Source organism: Grammomys surdaster, unplaced genomic scaffold (genome assembly GCF_004785775.1).
Source record: "Grammomys surdaster isolate TR1022 unplaced genomic scaffold, NIH_TR_1.0 141, whole genome shotgun sequence".
Taxonomy (NCBI): Eukaryota; Metazoa; Chordata; class Mammalia; order Rodentia; family Muridae; genus Grammomys; species Grammomys surdaster.
This window is the reverse complement of record NW_021604599.1, coordinates 7,137,446-7,160,907: the sequence shown is the minus strand read 5'-3', so window position 1 is coordinate 7,160,907 and position 23,462 is coordinate 7,137,446. Positions and strand designations below refer to the sequence as shown.

Genomic DNA, 23,462 nt, shown 5'->3' with positions numbered 1-23,462 from the left:
AGATTACTGGGGTTATTAACAGGAGGCAGATAGGACTCAAAGACAGTCGCACCACCCTAGCATTCATGAGAAATTATGAAAACTGGAAACCTGGAGTGCACTGCACAATCTCCAGGCAGCTTAAAGGGTTGGAGATAGTTCTTTTATGCTGTTCAGTTGGTTTCAGCTTCTTCCAGACGGCTCAGCTGATGGCTCTGTTGGTTTGAGGCTTTTTTAGGCAACTCATTTTGTCTGAGAGTGTCTTCTAGCAGTTGTTATTGCATATATATTTTGGAGGATAGAGGAGCCTAGTGAGTCTGCTCAGCTTCGGGAACTTCCTGAAGCCTTTGGATTGTTTCATTCCTGAGTTTAAGCACTTCCTTGCTAGGTGAAGTATTTCACCTGTGTCTTGAGCTTCCCTCTAAGATAGAAGGTTTTAACTCCAAGAAAATTGCTATATAGAAAACTGTAATTTACATTTTAATTTTAACAAATTTCTGGTGAGATTTTTACGTTTTTTTTTGATATTTAAGGAAATGGCTCAATGGTTAAGAGCACTGACTGCTCTTCCAAAGGTCCTGAGTTCAATTCCCAGCAACCACATGGTGGCTCACAACCATCTGTAATGGGATCTGCAAACAGACAATCTAACTTCCTCTGTGAGTTGGATGGATTTTTTTTTTTCCTTGTCTTATTGCTCAGGTTGGGTCCTGTATGCACTGTCTAGAACTGAAAGGAATGGGTACTCTTGTGTTGTTTCTGATTTTAAAGGAAAAGCTTTTGGCTTTTTACTACTGAGTCTGGTTTTGATGGTGAGATTGTTATATATAGATTTTATTATTTTCAGGTACATTTCTTCCATACCTCTTTGAGAGGACTTTTTTTTTTTAAATCATCAAAGCATATAAAATTTTGTCTGCCTTTTTTTGTGCCTATTAAGATGATTATAAAATTTTAGTTTTTGATTTTGTTAATGTGGCATACATATTGATTTGCATATGTGTTGAACCCTCTATGCATCCCAGGTATAAGTTTCACTGATAATGGTTTGTAGTCAACTTTTTTTTTTAGGCAACAGCTGAAGAATTTAATGTGTTACATTGCATATGACTGGGGTCAAGGTTATTGAATGTAGAGTTTGGATGCAGGATGATGCCTAGTTTGGAACTATAGTCAACTTTTAAGTGTACTACTATTCTGGCCTGGAACGGGGTGTGTGTGTGTGTGTGTGTGTGTATGCACACGTGCTGAATATGGGGTCAGTTTTTACCTTCTACCACATGAGTCCAAGGGATTGAACTAAAGGTTGTCAAGTTTGGTGGCAAGTGCCTACCTTCCTTGGCATATTTCTTTCTTTTTCTTTTTTAAAACTATTTATTTTATGTAATGTGTACACTGTAACTGTCCTTAGACACACCAGAAGAAGGCATCTGATACCATTACAGATGGTTGTGAGCCACCATGTGGTTGTTGGGGATTGAACTCAAGACCTCTGGAAGAGCAGTCAGTGCTCTTAACCACTGAGCCATCTCTTCAGCCCCTGAGCATATTTCTTGACATATAGACACAGCTATGGCTCTGGCACAGAGGGTGTTCAGAGGGTGTTCAGAGGCTTGGTATTTACTGTGTTCATTGGTGATAATGAGTCACAGCAGGTCTGAGGTTGGCAGTTCATGGAAGGACAAGTCAGTATAATGTATAGAATAAGTCAGGTTGAGACTGGTTTGTAGCTAAAAGAAATGGAGTTTGTGTGGTTGGGGAAATAGGCCAGTAGGCAGAGTCAAGGTTCTGGGAGGAGAAACACAACCCTGTATAGACACCTAACAGTGGGAATCAAAGTCAGAGATGAAACCTGCTGGAAAAGGTGGAGCTAACTGGACAGAGCCATATGCTCTGAAAGGAGGGTGAACTTGCGGTGTCAGACTGGAGGGAGCGAGGTTTGAGACCTGACACTGGAGAGTAGGGTTGGGTGTACATTGGATGGGGGTGGGTGTAGACCATAGAAGTATGCCGAGGAAAGAAATCTTGAGCTGTTTTTGGAGAGTGGTGGGAAATTGGTGAATGACGTAACAGGAAATAGGCTGGAAGAAATATCTCCGGTATGAATTTGTGAGAAAGGCCCAAGAACAGAGCCCCAAGAATATACCCAAGTGAGTGAGAGGCTAGCCCAGCCTATGGCTGGGCTGGAGGAAAGTGAAAGAGTTTAGGAGTCGACTGTCTGAGTTGGTGGAACGTGGAGAGAAGGGTCAAGGTCAGGCTGGCTCAGGTGACAGCAACCGGATGCAAAGTAAGGAAAGTCCTGGGATGTTGGTGGGGACAATGAGCTTATTTATTAGTTGTGGATGGGGTGGGGGTGGGGGGACACTGCTAAAGGAGACTACTAGTTGGAAAGGAGAAGGAATTGAGCTCCGTGGCTCTTTACATAGATGGTAGTGCATTTATGAGGTAGTATCACCTGGTTATAGAAAAAGCTGAGACGGAAGCCCCAGGAACAGCGTGCAAGGGAGGCGGAGGGTGATAGCAGGGAGGATGGAGCAGCTTAGAGGACCATTTCCAAGAGGGAGCAATTGCTAGCGTCAGATTCTGCGGAACAGTGAGAATTGAGTCATTTCTGCTGGATTTGGCAATAAGAACCATGTAAGAAATTGAGTGATTGCCCGGTTGGCCCAGAATGGAGAGTCAGGAGCACTGTACAAACATAGTACTTCCTCTGGCCTGGAGAGGGGCTTCTGGGGACCAGGAGAAGTGTGCCCCTTCTGGATGGACACAGTTCCTGGGTGCATAGCTTGGTGAGTGGACATCATGGATGAAACTTGAGTTCCTATACGCCACCATAGCAGGGTGCACTTGTTCAATCTGTAAACTAAAGCCCAGACACCATTTTTTATCTTACGCCAAATGACACTTATGCAAAGGTAGAGAAAGGCCATGTGGACAGACCTTTTTAAGATTTTAGTTGTGAGGAAGATGGGTCTGGAGGCACACCTGAGAACAGTGGCCCATGTCTTTGCAGATTGTAGCAGTTGTCACCCTTCTTCCCTGACCTGTGGCTGGGTGTTCCCAGGCTCTGTGTCTTTGTCACCAGGTAGGAGTTCCTCACTGGTCAGTCTCCTGTAGCCATTCACACCCCACACGTACACAGTGGGAGATATTCTGTGCGGCTACATTCCTGTCTGCAGGCACTTTTAATAATATGGGTTAGTCAGCACATTCTACTTTGGCAACCCAGAGACATTGCTTTGGATTCATCAAAAGCAGCAGATAATTCACTGAGAGGTTGACGAGGCCTTAGTGTGTGGCCCCTTGACTGCCAGTCTTGGGAAGTGACAAGGAAGTGTTCTCCGACTTGCTAGCAGTCTTGTGTCTGGCTCTGAGAACAGGGCACAGATGGTTCTCACCAGATAGACTGGCAGCAGCTTTCCCAGAATTTTGGGAGCAAATCAAATCATTATCTCAACAATGTCAAAGCTGTGTTCCCAGCTCTGCTACAGTTTGAAACATTTGGGGCTGATGGGGCGGAGAAGAGTTAATTAGCGACTCTCCTGGTGTCCTTTTTCAGCCTTCTCAAATGGCAGTCCAAACACCCTGGCTGCTCATTTGATGATACTGTTCTGTTTGATCCAACTGATTGCTGGTTAAATTTTGTGAGCCCCTCCAAGCAGAGGCTAACAGTGTCATGGTTCCAATGGTCAAGCAAATACGTGGAGACACCACGCCAATGGGGAAGGAGTTGAATTTGCAAAACCCACTAGGAAAGTCCTGGGTGAGTGTGTTGGGTGCTGACTCTATGCTCAGGAATATTTTCTAGTGCAACAATGTATAAATCCAAATCCATTGAAAGGAAGTAACCCAGTTTAAATGTTAGCATTGGCTTATATGTGACATTGAGAATGGGTGATGGAGAACAGTAGGTTTAATTCAAACCTGGTGCTAGAGAGCTGATTAAAATAACTGCCAGCCATACTGACTGCAGATCAGGCATTGAATGTGGGTCCACTCCTTCTAGTTACTGTCTATAGAGACGTATTTAGGTCTTTTTCTGTTAAATTGTTTTCTGTGTAGCTTAAAAGTAGGGCTAATGCCAGTCTTCTCTTCCCAAGTGCTGAACACCAATAAGCAAATGCTAGCCTTGCTCTGTAACTCCCTAAGACACCCATGGCAGCTTTCACTGGTTTGTAATGGACTAGTTCCAAGCGGTAGAAGGAAAATGAGGTGGAGAGCAGGTTTGGGGCAGGATATATTGATGCAGTCGTATGTCCAGCTACAGCTGATCAGGTTCCAATTCTGGAAGGGAGCTAATTGCCGTTAGATAGGAGGATTAAATGTCAAGTGATCTAGTGTGTAGCAAGAGAAGCAATGTCAAGTGGATGGTTTGTGCCTGCACCACAAACATGACAGCTATGTGAGGTCAGACACTTGCTAATTACATGGATGTGACTGGTGTACATGCATTTAGTCAAGTATGTGCACTTGGTTATCTATTTAAACAACAACAACAAAAAAACCATCCAGATCAGCTTCTCTCTCTCTCTCTCTTTCTCTCTCTGTGTGTGTTCATTTAGTCAGGATTGTAGATAAATACTTGTCTATCCTCCCCTTCCCCACCCCCATTTTCCATGAGATGAAGTTTGTATCTGTGTTAGAATATATTTTCTTTTTCTGTGTTTAAGAGAACTACTTATCTTTTTAACTTGACTAAATCTTCTTACGTGTATTTAAACCCTTTATAATATTATGGACTCAAATAATGTCAGTAGTCATTGCCAACTTTATTATGAGTAACTAGTGAAAGTGGCCAGGGAGGGTTTTCTCACTCCTGGAAACCAGCAGATTTTCTGTTTTGTTATTATGCTAGGAGGACTTTCCAAAGGACTGCTACTTAAAGTGAGAATCCCTCTTTGTTTAACTTGATACAGGTGAACTTGATACTGACCCTCCTTTTCAGCCCTCAGTGACTGGTATAGATGTCCCTGGGTGCTTCCCAGGTCTATTTTTAACAGTAATCAACAGGGATACTTGCCAAGAACGTGTGACAAGAGAATACAAATGAGTAGATACGTCTTTACAAAGCGGTGCTCTTGAGTTGTGTGACAAAATCCATCAGATGTGCCTGGTGGCACAGGCCTATAGTTACCACTACTTGGAAGGCTGAGGTAGGAGGATTGTCAGTTCAAGGCCTGCCTGGGCCACTTAATAGGACACTGCCTCAAACTAAAACTATACAAAGTACCTGAATAGAACTCAGTGGTTCTATGCTTGCCTAACATGTAAAAGGTGGTGGGTGGTACTGGTCCCCAGCCTGGAGAGAAAAACCCACTAAACCTGACACGCGTTTATACGTACATGGTTGCTTAGGGAAAAGAAGGAACGATGTGATAAAAAATAAAACACTAATAGTGGCAAATTTCTCTAGTAATTTGAGCACTCACATTTGTTAGTGTATATTCATTGTACAAAATAATAGATTTCATATGATTTTTTAGGGGGTATATACAATGTACTTTTGTGATTCCTCACCCCTCTCTTGACCCTAGTTCCTTCCTCCCTTTTTGTTCCTATACATTTGTATTTTCTGTGCAAATAGATATTCATATAAATACATATGAATGCACGTGAGTGAGTATTTCTATGGTATGCTGACTTAGAATTCTTTGTGTATGTACCTAGGAGTTGCAGACTGCTAATTCATGTGACTGGTAACTGTCACATGACTTTTCCTGAGCTAAGGAAAAATTTAAAAAGGCTATTATTCACCCCAGGCTGGGAGGGCATCACAGAGCAAGGAAGGGATTTGAGTCAAGTGGTGAATGAATGGGTATTCACAAGTTAGTTCCAGAAGAATGGGCTCTATCACCAGAAACCTGGACTACCTACGGGAAGCTGTGTCACTGGCAAGTTCCGCCCACAGCTTGGCTAACCCACACTAATAACTGCAGCACAGAGTCCCCTGGGCACCTTCGTAACTGACAAGTGTCCAGTCACACTCTCTACCCCACCCCACCAAGAAATAGTTTTCTGCTTCTCTAACCTTGGGAGGGCTGGACCACGTGAGGATCTTGTGAGTTTTTTTCTTTCACCACAGGATTGTTAATAGGCCAGGTCTCCTGAGAGTGAGGTGGTTGATTACAGCTGCTTTGATTCAAGATAGGCTTGGCCAGTCTGGATAACATAGCTATTTTCTTCAGTAGAACATCCATGCTGATTTCCGTCCTGGCTGCACGAGTTTAATTTCTCACCTGCAGTGTATAAGGATTGCTCCCTCTCCTCTATGACCCTTTCCAGCACCTTGTTTTGATTTTTGTTTGTTTGTTTGCTTGCTTGTTTCTATGCTGACTGGGATCATAAGTGGTTTTAATTATTATTTTTTTAAATTTATTTTTGGTGTATGTGCATGTATGTTTATGGGTGTTCCACAAGCACCAGCGTGGAGGGCAGGACAACTTGAGTCTGTTCTTTCCTTCCACTGTGTGGGTTCAGGGGATGGAACCGAAATCATCAGGTTTGGTGGCAAGCACCTTTACCTGCTGAGCCATCTCGGTGGCCTGCAATGTACCATTGATATGCATTTCTACGATGGCTAAGGATCTTGAGCATATATGGATTGCCTGCTTTTACTTAGTTGAAGAACCTCTGTTTAATTCACTTGTCCACTTATTGATTAGATTGCTTTTAACTTTTTAAAGTTCTTCATATACTCTGTCTGTCAATCTCCTGTCAGATGAATTTCTGGCAAACATTTTTTCCCCATGCTGTATATGCTATCTCTTCATTACTTACTTTGTTGTACAAAATCAAAAACTGAAACAATCCAGAAACCACCTGCCTTGTCTTGTCTTTTCTCCAGGATCTATTCTTGGCACCTTGTTAAAAATTAGATAGCTAAAGCCCAGTGGTGGTGGTGGTGGCGGCGCATGCCTTTAATCCCAGCACTTGGGAGGCAGAGGCAGGCAGATTTCTGAGTTCGAGGCCAGCCTGGTCTATAGAGAGTGTTCCAGGACAGCCATGGCTACATAGAGAAACCCTGTCACAAAAAAATCAAAAACAAAACAAAAATGAGCGGGCTAGATCTGTTGGAGCCTGTTTTTCAGTCTTCTTCCCCCTTGTCCAACATGTCCAGCCTTGTGCCATTTTACTCTGGCTTTGAGACATCATCAGCCACTTTTTTGTTGTTGTTGTTGTTGTTCAGGGTTGATTAGTCTATGTGGTACCTTTTGTGTTTCCACATGAATTTTAGAACATCCTACCCCTTCCCCCTCCCATTTATATGAAGAATGCCATCGGAATACTGATGGAGAGTTTATTGCCTTTGGTGGTAAAGCCATTTTAATATTATTAACCATGTTCATCTGAATGTATGGTCTATCTTAAGTGTCTTTAGCTTATTTCTTCAGCGTTTATGTTGCAGAGTATTTAAGTTCCTTCCATACACTTATTTTTAGGTATTCTGTTTCTTGAAGCCATTGTGTACGGGATTGTTTTCCTGATTGATGTCATGGTTTGTTCATTATTGAGGTTTAGAAAAACTACTGTTTTTATATTTTGCTACTTTTTTTTCCCTTCCCTTCTCCCTCTCGCTCTGGCTCTGCTCACTCCAGCCCCAATTTTTTAATTAATTAATTAATTAATTAAACGTAAGTACACTGTAGCTGTCTCCAGACACCCCATAAGAAGGCATCAGATCCCATTACAGATGGTTGTGAGTCACCATGTGGTTGCTGGGATTTGAACTCATTATCTCCAGAAGAGCAGTCAGTGCTCTTAACTGTTGAGCCATCTCTCCAGTCCTTTTTGCTACCTTTTTTATACAGGATTGTTAGAGCTGAGTTTTCTGGTGGAGTCTTTAGGGTCTTTAAGTATAAAGACCATTGTTTCCAAATAGAGATTGTTTGACCTTCTAATTTCCTGAACGTATCCCCCTTTTTTTTTTTTAATCTGTTGTCTTACAGCTCTGGCTGAGATGTCTAGCATTACATTGCATTTGAACAGAGTGTGGCCACCCTGGTTCACTTCCTGATTTTAGAGTAACCGATTTTCAGTTTTAATCTGCAGTTATGATGCTGCCTATAGGTTTGTCTTGTAGCGCCTTTATTGTATTTAGGTATGCTCCTTCTATCCCAGCTTCCCTCGGGGCTTTAATCATGAAGGGGTGTTGCATTTTGTCAGAGGCCTCTTCTGCTTTTGTGCTGACGGTTGTGACTTCTGTCCCTGTTTATGGGTCTTATTACCTTACTGCTTTTTAAATGTATCTTGAGGCATCTTTGGAAGGAAACCAACTTGCTCACGACAGAGAATATTTTACTGCGCTGTTGAATTGTTTCCTAATCAGGTTTTTAAAAGTTTGTATTGATATTATCTTTATGTAATAAGGATACAGTACAAGAGGAAAATAAATGTGAGGAAATATAAGTGACCGGCGCTTTGTGATCTAGCTGAAGAACTATATCACATCAAATTATAGATGTGATAATGTAGTTAATATCCTTTTAATTCCATAAAAAAAAAATCCTGTCTTTGTTATTACTTCCACTGGAAAATAGAGAGGTGCATGTATGTAAAGATTTCAATTTAACTGGTCTCTGGTCTCATTTCTTCCTTTGTCCTACTTTGATATTTCTTCATGGTCTATATCATGAAGCATTCTAAAGTCTAGTGACTAGCTAGTCAGAACCCTTTGTAAGATCTCAACTACCTGGACTGGACATGAGTGCGTGCCCGCTGCCAACCTAAGCCCCCCCCACCTTCCACTCCCCCCCACCCCCACCCCCATCCTCCCAGCATCACAGACTTCCCTTGGGCAGAGTGCATAGCAACAAGTGGTGGATCCTCATGTCTGTTGGTGACTTAGTTCACTTAAACTCTCTTCAGTTTGCACTTTTGTTTCTTCCTTGTCCCTTCTTGTATTTAGTGTAGGCTAGCCTTCAGCATTTCCTATCCTCCTGCCTAAGCCTCCTGAGTGAGGGGGTGGAGGGCGGGAGGTGGGGGATGGGGCGGGGTGTTGCAGGTGGCCATCATCATACCGGGCTCTTGAGAAGAAAGAGGAGTTTTTCATGCCAGAAGGAAGTGTCAGAAGTGTTCCAAGACAGGCTCTGTCCCATGGTGAGAAGTTCCCCTTCCTGTAAAGGGAATGTCTGGGGAGTCTTTAAAAATGACCCCGGACCTCCATTGTGGTTCTAACAGCTGTCTCAACACACAGCTTGAGGTGCAAGCAACCACAGGCTGTGCTGGGGATGAAGAGTCCCTCTCCCCACTCTGTCCCAGCCACCTGGCCCCTTTGTTCTTTCTCTCTGGACTCTGGGCCACAGTGACTCCAGGACATAGGAACTAGGAAGTGAGGGACTAAATCCCTGTGCAGGTGGCTGGCTATTGTGTGGAAGAAGCCAGCCTGGTTCTTCCTGGGGCTGCTTTCATCTCCTCCCAGCCTCCGGGGAGTATAGTGATGCCTAATTGGGGCTGGGGGTGGCACACACAAAGCAGTGGGGTCAGAAAGGTCCCCAGGGAAACATAAAAAAAAAAAAAAGATAGATGTACCATAGGGAAAAAACTTACTTGGTGGGTTTTAGTGTTTTCTCTGAAGCCGTTGACATCAAGGACTTGGCTTTCTTGTGTGGGAGCCTGTGGAATGTTAGCAGTCTCGATACCATCAAATAGGATTCAAGACATTCAGAGTTGCAAGCCTATTAGGAAACCATGTGGGTGCTCGCTCATGCACGCCGTGCCCGGGTGCGTGCGCATGCGCACATGCACACATAAGCACACAGCTTTTGGGATAAACAGCCTTGATTAAGTGACAGCTGTAATTTTCAATATTAGTTTTAGATATTAATAATTCTAAGCAGAAGTTTCCATCTTTAACTGTTTTTTTTTAATGCAAGCTGTTAAAATGTTTATTAAAAAAAAAAACCTGAACCAGTCATTTAACCATGTTTCCAGTCCCTCTTCTCCTCACAACTGCATGTCAGCCTAATTGCAGGTCTTAAGCAGTATCTTCTTTGAGCTTAAGCCCCAGGAACAAATAACCCACCTTCTCCAAAAGCCAGGGAAGTGACCTGGACTCAGGAGAGTGGGGTGGAAAGCACCGTGAGTTTCTTTTTCTTTGTTTTGTTTGTTTGTTTGAGACAGTGTTTCTCTGTGTAGCCCTGGCTGTCCTAGAACTCTGTGGGCCTGGTTGATCTCAAACTCAGATCCGCCTGCCTCTGTGCTGGGATTAAAAGTGTGAACCACCACTGTCTGGCCACTTACTTCATTTTCTGCCTGATTTTGTTTCCATTCTTTCTCTGGGCTGCTTGTATTTTTTACTTTCCTTCTCCTTTCCCCTTGCCTCTGGAGTGATGTCTTCTGGATGTCTTGACTTTAGGAGTCCATGCCTGTCCACTCTCCTCAGTATCAAGCACCTGGCATCTTGAGAGTTGAGTTTAGGAGAGCATAAGGGAAAAGTGGGAAAGAGACTTATGTTCATGGGAGAAAGCCATGTCACTCCTCGGGAAATATGTAAATGTCGAAATATTCATGATAATCCCAGTACTGGGAGGCAATGCAGGTGGATAGACCCAAGTTAAAGGCCAGCCTGGTACCTGTGTTGACTTTCAGACTAGCCAGGGCTACACAGTGTCACCCCACCCCCCACCCCCCATGAGGTTGTCCATCTGAGAGCTATAGCAGTTTCCACAGTGAGGTATAGGACCAGATTCTATATACTAGGTTATTGTGATTTATGGTTTTGTACTGTTTATTTTTGAGACAGGGTTTCTCTGAGTAACAGCCCTGGCTGCCCTTGAACTTGTAGACCAGGCTGGCCTCGAGCTTACAGAAATTCACCTGCTTCTGCCTCCCAAGTGCTGGGACTAAAGGCATACACTACCATGGCCCCGAAAGATTTACTCATTTTCATTTTATGTTTCTGAGTATATGCATGCATAGATGTCTGTGTTCCTTGGGTATGCCTGGTGCCCCAGAGTGTCAAATCCCATGAACACTTGCTTATCTTTTTCTTGTTTCTTTTTCTGAAAATCAGAACATTGCTGGAAGGCTTCACTCTGACACTATGGTGTGTCTGAAGTTTCACTTTGAAGTTAGCTGACCACTCTGGGATGGGAAGGCAGTGCACAGACCTGTTAAAAATTCACTCTCTTCTGTGCACCAGACCCTGAGCTTGGTGTTAGAAGCACAGCCAAGGACAGTGCACAGCCAACCCCTGTGCAGCTTACAGTGTGGCGACAACTACACTAGACAGCGTGACTAAAGGGCAATAGGTAAAGAGAGCCTGAAATGGGAGCCCGTGACTTAGCCTAGACCACACAAGCATTCCCTGAGAGGTGACTGACGCATGAGGAGTAATAGCATCTGCTGTGTGAAGGTTGGAATGGGTGCTCTGAGGCACAGCTGTGGAACATTTGCAAAGGCCCTGAGGTAGGAAGAGAGCTCTTTCCTGCTTGAGAAACGGATTGGGGTTATGTGATTGCTATGGGAGAATAAACAGGAGGGAGGAAAAGGAGGATGGTCCATTAGGAAGCCAAGGGTCTAGGCTCAGGTCAATGACCAACCCAGGTCTGTTCACGCCTCTGTCCTCAGCATTGAAAGGCGTATTCGACAATGGTGCTAATATCAACCCAGTGTATATTTAAGCTTTTTAAAAAACTATTTATTTATTTATTTATTTATTTATCTTCTTAGCAAAGTCTTTTATTTGGTTTATATTTAAAATGTAATGTAAAAAAATTAGAAGCTGGAATATTTGATGATATTGCAGCAAGGAGAAACCAAGTCAAAGAATGACATCCATTTAAAATAAACCAAAAAGCCCAAATTAAAAAGATTCCACCATTCTGTAATTAAATGCATCTGTCATATCTCAGTTGCCAAAGATTTGGACACAGGGTCTCAGTGTGTAGACCAGGATAGCCTTAAACTCCAAGAGATCTGCTTGCCTCTGTCTCCTGCGTGTTGGAGTTACAGGCATGGACCACCCCTCCCAGCAGCCCAGTATGAATGTAAAAGATCCTGAAGTGACTTCTTTACACGTGGTGTTTTGATCTTTTAATTATAGTATTAATCATTATGATGTTAGCCACAAGAAGGAAGGGAAAGGCTCACTGAATGAACGCAAAGAAACTTGGAATGCTGTGGCCTCCTACTTCTGCCAAAATCTCATTTAAAAAAACTTCCAGTTCCGTCCTTGGTGAACCTGTCACGTCTGTATCTTTAAGGAAGCTCTTTAGGAGGCATTTTCTCTTGGTCACAGTATTTGCAGTTGGATGTCTCACACACTGTTTTTGTGGATTGTGTTGTTGTTTGTGCTTGTTTGTTTCTTTAATTCCCTCCCTCCCTCCATCCTTCCTTTCCTTTTTCTCTTCCTTTTTTGAGTTGTTATCCCCTTGCCTCAGTTTCTTAAGTCCTTGGGTCACAGGTGGCAGTAATTTTAGAACCCTTGATCCTTATGACTTCTCCATGATGAGGGCTTTGTGACAAACAAAGTCTGGTGTATTTTGAAATTGAGGCCACAGAGATTTGAGTTTCCCAGGAGCTCCTAGGTGGGCCATGATGAAGCAAAGACCTCGGCTGCCTTTAGGCCAGTCCAGGATGTTGTCTCTGATGCTGAGGCCCTGTGTGATGGGATGTCAAATAAATGTAAGCAGAGGTAAGCCCTTCCAAACTCTAGGAAACTAAACCCACAGCCCAAGTGAGGGAAAAGTAAAAGCCAGTTGCTAAATTCCACATTGTTCTTTTGATGAATTCAAACCTTCCTTCTATTTGACTTCACTTTCAAAGACATATTAGAAAAAAAAATCAATAAACTATACCTAATAAATTTAGTGAAAATTTAATCCAAATATTGTGGCAATCTGAGGGGATGGTTCCTTTAAATACATCACTCCTATCAGGGACCCTCAGATTTCCATGCCCAGGTGAGTCCTCTGGAGGACGAGATGTGTAAAGTTTGGGATTTTCTGAGTCCAGTGTAGCTATTTTCTGTGTCTGACTGGAGAGCTGGCATTTCTGACAGATTTCTAGGCGATGGGTCTTGGTCTGTCTACCTACAGATATGCAAGGAGGAGCTGGCTTATGTGACTGGGAAGGCCAGGGAGTTCCAAGACTCACCGTGTGTGAATAGGAGAGCCCGGAGTTCCCCCCAAACTCTGTGGGGACCTCTGGTGTGTTTTGACTCAAGTCTGAAGGTCTGGACCATGTGTCCGATGTCTGAAGGCCAAAGGAAAAAACGTGCCTTAGTTCTGTTTCTGATTAAACACTGTAACCCAGAATAACTTAGGAAGACCAAGGGTTTATTTTGCTTATACTTTTATATAGCAGTTTATCATGAAGAGAAGTCAGGTGGGAACTCAAGTCAGGAACTGGATCAGGAACTGAATCAGAGGCCCTGGAGGAGTGCTGCTTTACCAGCCTGTTCTCCACAGCTTGCTCAGCCTGCTTTCTTATAGAACTCAGTACCACCATCCCAGGGGCGATGCTATCTCTTCCCCTGCCTCCCCCCCCCAACATGGACTGGGCCTTCCCCTGTCAATCATTAATCAAAAAAAGTGCCCCACAGGCTTGCCTACAGGCAGTCTGACAGAGGTGTTTTTTCTCAATTGAGATTCCTCTTTGCCAAATGACTACCTTGTGCAGAGTTGACGTAAAACACGCACAAGGTTCGTGCTAAGGGATGATTTTGCCTTTCCTCCATCTCTGTTGTGATTTGGATGTCTATCCTCATTGCTGAGAGAGGTCTTCTTCATAAGCTCTCCAAGTTCGCGCAAATCTTTTGCAGAAACAGACTCACAGACTTGCTCACTTTACTCCGTGTGGCAGCTTGACTGAACTGCCACAGCAGATTTTAATGCTGCTGCTGGTGTTCTGGGTGCACACACTGAGCGCCACAGTTAGGAGACGGAGCTCCTGGACAGTGTTAGTACTTATGGAATCAGAGGACCCAGTCCTGAGTCCCAGAGAAAGCCATTTCCCGATTGTAGCTACATTTGTATCCCATAGCAAAGTCAATCTGATGCTCACCAAGGCCCGGGTGTGTCAAGGGCTCCAGGGAGCCAGCACCGTTGTTAGGTAGGTAAGGGGAGAGTCCACCCCTACCTCATTTTCATGTGATGGCACCAGACACACAGCATGCAGCCCACTCCTGGGCATCCAGGCTGAGTGCAGTCTTCCATTCTACCAGGAATGAGGCAAGGGGATGGATACACACTCTTTGAATAAACCAAATGACTGACTGTCCAAGCTCAGAGTAGGCATAACAGATACTGATCAAACATGACCTCTATTCAGTCTATACCGGGAATAGAGGGATGGTACGGCTGTCCTTCCTCTGGAGTGACTGAGAAGTGAAATCACAGAGCCCAGTGCAAATGAGCCTTAAGAAATTCCTTTAGATGTATTGTGTCCAGACTTGTACCAGGGCTATGAAGTGCTGGATTTGACAAGACCTGTGGATTCCCAGTGCATAAGTAGTTTAAAAAAAAAAAACCAACATGCTTCTCAAAATACAATTAGGGAAAAATTCCTTTGAAACACTGAAGTTACCCTTGGGTGGTGATAAAGATACTGAACAGCCCCTTCTGCTTTAGAATTAAAACAACTTTTAACCTTCCCGGTGCTACATATCGTCTTTAATTGTGTGTACACGAACATCACTGGCCATGTGTAAAGTGATCATTAGATTTTTTTTTTTCAGAGCTAAACTTAAGACAGCTAGTTTTTACATCATAGCACTCTAATTAAAATATTACCGTGAAGTTGGTGGGGGAGGAAGGTCATAGCTCATACAGTTTTTCTAGATCCTATTTGGGTTTGAACTTGGCGGGAAGATAATTATTACTGAATACAAAAGCATTTCAAAATTTGTGTTTTATGGATGAGAGGCAATCTAAAATCACTTTTGATAACAAGTGTCAAATCAGAGAAAGGAGGCTAGGGCCTGTGGCTCGGTTGGTAAAGGGTTAACCTAGCATAGGTGAAGCCTTAGGTTTGCTCCCTATAAAGCTGGGTATGGTGGCACTTGCCTGTAATCCAGCACTTAGGAGGTGGAGGTGGAGTGGGTCGAAGTTTATCTTCAGCTGTATAGCCAGGTGGAGCAAAGCGAACAGGAGCTAGGGGGATGGCTCAATTAACAAAGTGCTTGCCGGGCACGCTTAAGGACCTGAGGTCAGAACCCTAGCATCCCTGTAAAAGCTAGGCACAGTGGCACACATCTGTTAACTCCAGGCTGGAGGAGACATCATCCTGAAGACAGTATCCCTGGTTCTTGCTGGCCAACCAGTTCATCTGCACGTGCCAGTGGGGAGAAATTGAGGAAGACCTCTCACGTCAACCTCTGGCCTCCATAAACACACATGTGCATGCCTGACCACCCCCAACCTCCCCCCCCACTATACCCAACTCCCACACACAAATGAGAAAGGTAGGGAGGAAAAAAATGCTATCATTGTTAGCAAATTTTTTATTATTTTTTTAAATTATTGAGCACATAAAAAGTTTCCTTGTGTCGGTATCTGTCTATTTGTCCTTCCAGGAGGGAAGCATTTGAAAACCTGGTAGGCTCGTTGTGCTACCCTGTGGCTGAATATAGCTTGACTCTTGGCCTCTGGAGTTGGAGTCTTAATGTTGCCAGTTGTGAGACATGCTCCTGACTGTGTTAGGTCATCTGCAGCCTCAGTTTCCCCTTCTGCAAAGCAAGTGTAATCATAGTAATCTTCACATATGGTTCTGAAGTACTCTTCTTGGTCACCTGTACTATTGGCTATCATCCTGATAAGTTCAGGGTTGTGTTCATTTTCTTTTCTAGAAAATTCCAAGAACTAGAGATGAATAAAAACTAAGAGACAGTCATTTGCACCATTACCATCCATTTGAGGCATATTTTATTTTAGTCTCTTAAGGGAAGTAAAATACAGCCTCGTACCCAGGAACTTTTTTAGCCCAGTTATTAGGATGCTTTGAGGCACCAGCGTGCTTCTGACATGGAGGTTTAGGAAATAAAATCAATTAGACACCATGTCTAGAAGATTTTCCTTTTCAAAAGCTGGTCATTCTCTATTGGTTGGAAGTGTGAGTTTTCTAAGGGAGATCCTTGATGCTGTTATGATAACTATCGATGACTTATTATTCATTGACTTACCCAGTTACTCTTGTCAGCCTCTTTGGAGTCCTCTGGTTCTTATCCTGCTTCATGTTGTTCTGAATGGTTGTAGGCTTTGTTATTTTCCATTTTGTTGGGGCATTTGTTTTTCAAGGTTTGTGGGGCTTTTCTGTATTACTCTGACTCAACCTCAGTCACCATGCTGGGTAGCTGGGGACCTTGTTTAGTTTCTTGAATAAATGTAGTATAACAACACCTTTGACATAAAATTTCCTATGCAGACACCTCTTAAGTGTTCTTAGATTTGATGATGACATTGTGGTTATGGTAAAAGCAAACATCAAACAGAAGCTCTTAAAAGTTAAGAGACACAGCTTACTTTTGCTTAAGATGTCATAGCAAAAGGGACAGAGAGATGGCTCAGTGGTTAAGAGCACTGGCTCCTCTTACAGAGGACCTGGGTTCAATTCCCAGCCCCTACATGGCCATTCACAACCATTTGTAGCTTCCAGTTGCAGGGAATCCTGTGTCTTCTTCTGGCCTCTGGGTATTACATGCACATGGGGGTACACATAGACACTCATACACATAAAATAAAAATGAATCTTCAAAGAAACTGAACATAAAAGGACCAGATGAATAGAACTAGCCAAGGACCATACTTGCTGCAGCTCATGGTGCTGAGTATATGCAGACTCCTCATTGTTACATATGTTGGAAGAGTTTTTGTAATAATAGATTTTTATAATGGGGTTCTGGGGTGCTATCATGTTTCTCTTTCATCTGTGTATTTACTCTGTGTATATCTACATCTGTACATACAACTGTCATATCAGGAGTTTTAGAGGCTCCTTAAGTAAGATCGGATAAAATATTCATGTCCTAGACTTTAAGGTGGGGGATTGTTTCAGGTTTGAAAAATGAGTTTCAAACAGACAGAACACCAGGTATAATCATGTGACCAAAGACATAGATGTTTCAGGAGACTGCTCGTAAAAATAATACAGTTCGTTGGTCAAGGAGTCAGTCTTAAGGGGTGTCTGAGGTTATGTAGTAACTGAGGAAAAGCATTTGTAGCTAGACCTGCACAAAGGCAGCAGCAGACATATCAAGGAAGCCGGTGTCAGCAGGGTTAGTGTGGTCCAGAGAGGGTTGGAAGAGAGGCTCAAGTCTAGTGACGTCATCCACAAAAGGTCTCTCAAAGGTTGTGAAAAAGGACATTTATTTACAGCAGGGAAGCTGAGAGAAGGTGGACACATCCTCATCTGGTAATCTTTGCAGAGTGATAAAAGGATTTGGATGGTCTGCACATTTGTTGATTTGGCACTGCAAGCAAACTTTAGTGAGCAGATAATTTGTAAATAGTGAATCTATTATATATTTTAAAAATATTTTTTTACTTATTCATGTTTTTTTTTTTTAATTAACAAATACTTGTATTTCCTCCTTAGCTTTTGGAGTAAACTTACTGATAGGCACTGAATGTTTTTCTCCAAGATTGGAAACCATCTTAAATTGCCTAGTTTGCCTTGCAGATTTTTCCAAACTATAAACGTCACTGAGAATTTTTTTCTGCAATATTTTTACAGTTGTCATTGATTTAATTTGTTGTGCACTGACGTTTTACAGTCACCACTACTATCTTTGACTTGTGTTGATTCTTTTAAACTATTTTTTTCCCCTCTAAGCTTGTAAAGCTCAGGGGTGATAGGTTTTAACTGGAAAGATCAGAACAGCTATGCATAAAATTGGTAGCTAGCCAGGATAAGGGAGGTGACCACACAGGAAAGATACTTGAGCTGAGGTTGAGTGCTCAATCCCAAGATCATCAAATTTTAGCATACTTTAAGGTCTTGCAAAGGTAATAATTTAAAAATTCTTCACAAACTTCAACAGATTCTCAAAAAAAAAAAAAAAGGAAAAGAAATGTCTATCATTTTCTGATTTGCAGCCGTCTGTTGGCAGTCTTGAAGAGAGGAGAAAGACCAAATAATTGAAAAGACAAAGTCTGTTGTTAAGAAGTTGAAAACAAGCCAGGCAGTGGTGGCACACGCCTTTAATCCCAGCACTTGAGAGGCAGAGGCAGGTGGATTTCTGAGTTCAAGGCCAGTCTGGTCTACAGAGTGAGTTCCAGGACAGCCAGGACTACACAGAGAAACCCAGTCTCTAAAAACAAACAAACACCCCCCCCCAAAAAAAAAAACAAGAAACAAAAAAAGAAGTTGAAAACATAAGAATTTTCCAAAATAGAAAGTACCTCAGTTTTTCCAAGCATGACCCAGAAGGCTTTGGCTGGACACATGTGAAGTCTCAGTCAAAATCATAAATAGAGAAGTCCCTGCCACCAGGCTTTGCCTTCTTCATGCCTGTGTTCCAAGCACATTCATTCTTGCACATTAATGCCTCTCTTCTGGAACTTTCCTTGGCGGTTTGCCAGCCTTTTGTAGTTGTTTGTGCATGTGTCAGACTCTTCCCACAGCACAGGAGCTCCTACCTCTATAGTGTTTTCTCGATACATGCTCTGAAAAGAGGAGATACATCGATCTTCAAGTGAAGAAAGTGGAGGGGAGGAACAGGTACTTCAAGGTTAGTGGGAAAGGAAGTCCTCACGGGTTCTCCCAAGAGCTCGGCCCGCTAAGCTAACCTGGGCTCCTTTGAAAGTGAGCTCCCTGTTGCAAAGAACGCTTGGATAAGGAATGACTCTGCTAAGAAATACCTGAATAAAGCTCAGATTCTCAAGATTCTTTGTAGGTGAGAGGTGGAGAGGGCTTGATGCTGTGAGCGATGTCATGCTTCAGTTGTGTGACTCTGGGACTTGGTGCCGTCTGCTCCTTTCCTGGATTTCTCTGGTTATTTTCCACCAAGGTATCATTATGATGGAAGAGGAGAGTGGAAGGCATTTTGGGAGAGTGTAGGAAGGCAAAGGTTCAAGGATGGGCTATGGGGAAGTGGAGGAAGACTTGAAAAGTATGTAAAGTTCTTTGAAGTCTTTGTTTTCTATCCAGTGAATCCACTAATTATTTTAAACATGTATATATATTTATAATATAAAATAATTTTAAATTATTGTTCAATAAAATGGGTAGAGTAGCTCTTACCAAGTGCTAAGAGATCCTTGTTTGGGAAAGAAGACCTTCAATAAAGGTGGCTCAGATTTGAAATCTCCCTCTGGGAGAGAGAAGCTAACCGACTGGATGTCAGAAATAATGGGCAGAAATAATGGGTGAAGAAGGCGTTGAAATAAATATGTAATTAACTTCAGCTGAACAAGACTTTCTAGCGTGAGGGGGGGAAAGCACATGTTGCTGAAGTGGGGGGACCTAGGTAATTAAGAGCTCTGAAAAGATTTAAGTTGCTGGCCATCTCCAGCCACTGATGGCCCAGAAGCAAGCAGGGGTTGTCCTGGTGTGTCCTGTAGTGGTTTGGTGACCTCCAAGAGTTTTCATATGAGCTCTGTATTTTAAGAGGGAAAAACAGGGAGCCGGGAGAGAATGAAATGGAAACTCTGCATGGGCTGGAGGAAGAACTGAAAAGCAATGAGAAGCAAACAAGTGTGATTCCTAGCTTCGGGGGCTCAGAATTAGGCATTTGGATAAATATAAAGAAAACTTTCCTCATTTCATTAATGGAAAGTTTTTCCCATCCATCCATCCATCCATACAAATATACACACATACACATTCATATATATATATATATATATATATATATACACACACACATTCATATATACATACATGTATATATTATTAATACTAGCAGTTGCATTTTTCATTAGATTGAGCCTGTATATCTTTTCAAGTTTATACATCTCTTTAATGACACTTATGTGAATGTGCTCTTACTAAAACTGTCTTATGGGATTGGGGTCCTCCCTTTTCCCTGAGGTCTTTGGCCACTGGCCCATGAGTATGACAGAGATGATGACAACACTCTGGGATCAGCTTTGGGGACACAGATCAACTTTATTGGCATGAATCAAGGGTTATATAGTTTTGGAGAAGGAGGTAGAAATAGAAATATCCAGGGTGGGCAAAGCTCATTGGCTGAAGGCTAAGACACAGAGATACTTCATTAGCATGGGGAGGCATTCCGGAATCTCAGGGACTTGCTGAACAGGTTCTTACCAGGAGAAAGGAAGCTGCACCTGTAATCTCATCAGGGCTCTGTGACATTCTCCAGGTAGAAGGTATGGGGGTTTCAAGCTCCCCAGACAAGGTTAGAAAAAGAGAACCCATGCTGGTAAAGGGAGTCCCCCATTTTGCACCGAGCTCAGAAGGTTATCTAGACAATGGTAGACTTCCACCTTAATCAGAAGGACCCAACAGGGGATGAAGAGATAGCTCAGTGGTTAAGAGAACTGGTTGCTTTCCTAAAGGACTCAGGTAGATTCCCAGCACCCACATGGCAGCCCACAGCCCTCTGTAATGCCTGTTGAGGGATCTTTGTGTGGGAAATGTGACCTTTAATGAAGAAAGTGGATCAGATCCCTAGAAATGCAATGTATGTTGAAGCCAATTTTTTCTGCTTTACTTCATGGCTCATGGTACTTGATACTGAACTGCCTTACTAGTGGTATGAAAGAATTTGTTAAATAAGTCATGTAACCCCAAATCAGAGATGTAACACAAGGAGTTTATATCTAATTGTTAAGATCTGTCACTAGAGGCTGGACAGATAGCCTTTCCTCTAGAGATCTTGATCCCAGCACCCATATAGGTGCTCACAACAGTCTGTAAATTCAGTTTTAGGGACTCCATCACCATCTTTTGGCCTCTACTAGTATTGCATGTTTGGTGCACAGACATATAGGCAAAATGCTCATTTGCATAAAAACCTAAATCTGTCTCTGAAAAAATAATGCAGGGATTTGTTGCATCCAGAGAGCTCTGTAGAAATCGCAGAGAAAGGGTGGCCAGGGTGGCCCCAGTTCAATGCTTCAGGTTAAGACGTCACACAGTGAATTAACCATTCTATCTTATTTAATTAATTAGTTAACTATTTTTTTAGTTTTAGCTGAGACTGTAGCTCAGGCTATCCTTGAACTTGCTATGCAGCTGAGAAGGATGACCTAATAAGTCTATTTCCACCTTCCAGCTGCTGGGATTAGAGACAAGGGTCAGCAACCACATCTGGCTAGTTAACTGTTGTATTATTTAAGTCAGGTTTGTTTGTTTCTTTTCTCTTTGTGTCTTTTTTCTTCCTTCCTTCCTTCCTTCCTTCCTTCCTTCCTTCCTTCTTTCCTTTCTTCTTTCCCTCCTTCCTTTCTTCCTTCTTTCCTTTCATTCATTTCTTTGTTTTTTCCTTTCATTCTTCCTACAGAAATTGTGTGTCTGTGTGTCTGTGTGTGTGTGTCTGTGTGTGTCTGTGTGTATGTGTGTCTGTGTGTGTGTGTGTGTGTGTGTGTATAGTCCTGTTGTAGTCCTGTCTGTTTGGAACTTGCTCTGTAGAACAGGCTGGTCTTGAAGTCAGAGATCCACCTGCTTCTGCCTCTCACATGCTGAGATTAAAGTTTCGTATGTTAGCCTTGCATGAAGTCAATCAGTTGCATTCCTGTACAATTACAGAATGAGGTAAGCCTCGCTTCTCGGGAGATTGGAGTCAGGCAAAAGTTTAGAATCATTTTGCACACATTTTATCCTTGCAGCCCCCCATCTCAGCTTGTGTAGACAGTGTGGAGTACAGGGCTTCTCCACGCAGTCAATTTGGACACACTGCCTGGGTGAGCACTGGACCTTTACCCAAGCCTGGAATTCTTATTGTGTAAATGAGACAGACAACCAGTTACCACATGTCTCAGAGTTACTGGGAGGATTACATGGTGTGATGCATGCAGGGTACTCTATAATCTGTAAACCACCATACGAATATTGGCTGTCATTAGCAGCCACTAGAACGGCTAGCTTTCCGTCTTCCTAATGGACAGAAAAGGCTAATAAGTGTCATTAAGGAGAGGTATTATAATTTTACTGGATTTTGATGTTTTAATGTTTGGCTCTTAGCTATATCTCTCTACACATCTGATGAATGAATGCAAGAAGATTACGTGTGGGCTAGAGCCTGACTTGGCATGGAACAATAAATCTGCTCATCCCCCTCCTCCAGCCTTAAAAAAGATGTCTTCTTTATGGCATCAAGCCTGCTATTCTTACCTTTAAAATGGGGAAGCTGAAGCCAGTTGATCTCAGCTGATTCTAGTTGATGCACACTAGTGTTCTCAGGAGATGTTAACCTGTTTATCTGTGCTTTTTTTTTTTTTAAAGATAGATCTGTAACCTGTGACTGTTGTATAAAATCATTCAATGATGCAGTCTCGAATCAGACTTTATTTCCTTACCCTTATCAAAAGTAATTTTCGCTTTATCCGTCACGCTCTGTGACTGAAAGTCGGCATCCCTGCATTCCTGATATGGCAGCTCTCTCTGTGTCTCTGCCCTTTGTGCATTGTGCTTGGGCCCAAATAATGAGTATTCCACTCACTGGGAAGCCTGCAGAGCCATTGTGTAGCCGAGTGACATTGTGTCAGCTCTATGCATTGTGCTTGAGAATAAAGTGGTGTGTTATCTCTGGAGGGTCTTCTCTGACCGCCTCTCAGACGGTGACGGCTCCTGTGACCACGCCTCCCAAGTAAGTACTCTAGGTTTAGGACAGTCTGCTTATTATGTGTATTTATATGTTTATGTTTCAAAAAAATCTATGAAACTCAATGCAGTCATATTTGTGCATGCTTTCCTAGAAGACAGTCCATTAAAAAAAAAAAAAGAATCTCAAAGTGCAGTGTGCTCCAGAGATGCTTAGGGACCACTGGGCCAGCCGTATGCTTGATCAGTAACTTTGTTGCTGGAAAATGATGTAAAAGCCCAGACTGTTGCGGGGCTCGCACTGTGCTAAGAGAACATTTGTTGGACCCCACATAAAAGTCTCACATGTGGCTTTTTTCTTCTCTGTTACACATTATGGCTGTTGAGCTCCATGAGGACAGGGTCATTGTTGTGATCCTTGGCAAGTGTCCTAACCTCTGTCACTCAGTGATAGAAAGTGCACTTTCTGTGTCAGGTCTAAGTATAAAAACATTTTGAAGCCAGGTGATGGTGGTGCATGCCTTTAATCCCAGCACTTGGGAGGCAGAGGTAGGGGGATCTCTGAGGAGGCCAGTCTGGTCTGCAGAGTAAGTTCCAGGATGGATAAGGCTACACAGAGAAACCCTGTGTAGAAAAACTAGAGAAAAAAAAATGAGGTGCCTTAGAGATGGCTCAGCAGGCAAAGATATTTGTCACCGAGCCTGATGACCTGAGTTCAAATCCTGGGGCTCACAGGTGGAAGGAAAGAATTAGCTGCTATGTATGAGTCTTCCTCTGACACACCAACTGTCATGGTTGTCATCTGACCTACAGAGAGAGAG

The 23,462-nt window shown here is 42.8% G+C and overlaps 1 long non-coding RNA gene across 1 annotated transcript in view; it reads left to right on the top strand.

The window, feature by feature from the left end:
• Positions 1-531: 531 nt before the first annotated feature.
• LOC114618287 overlaps positions 532-23,462 on the top strand; it is a 101,794-nt gene continuing 78,863 nt past the window's right edge. Inside the window, exon 1 of the long non-coding RNA XR_003710942.1 lies at positions 532-638. This is a non-coding gene — a long non-coding RNA (uncharacterized LOC114618287). The remainder of the gene's footprint in view (positions 639-23,462) is intronic.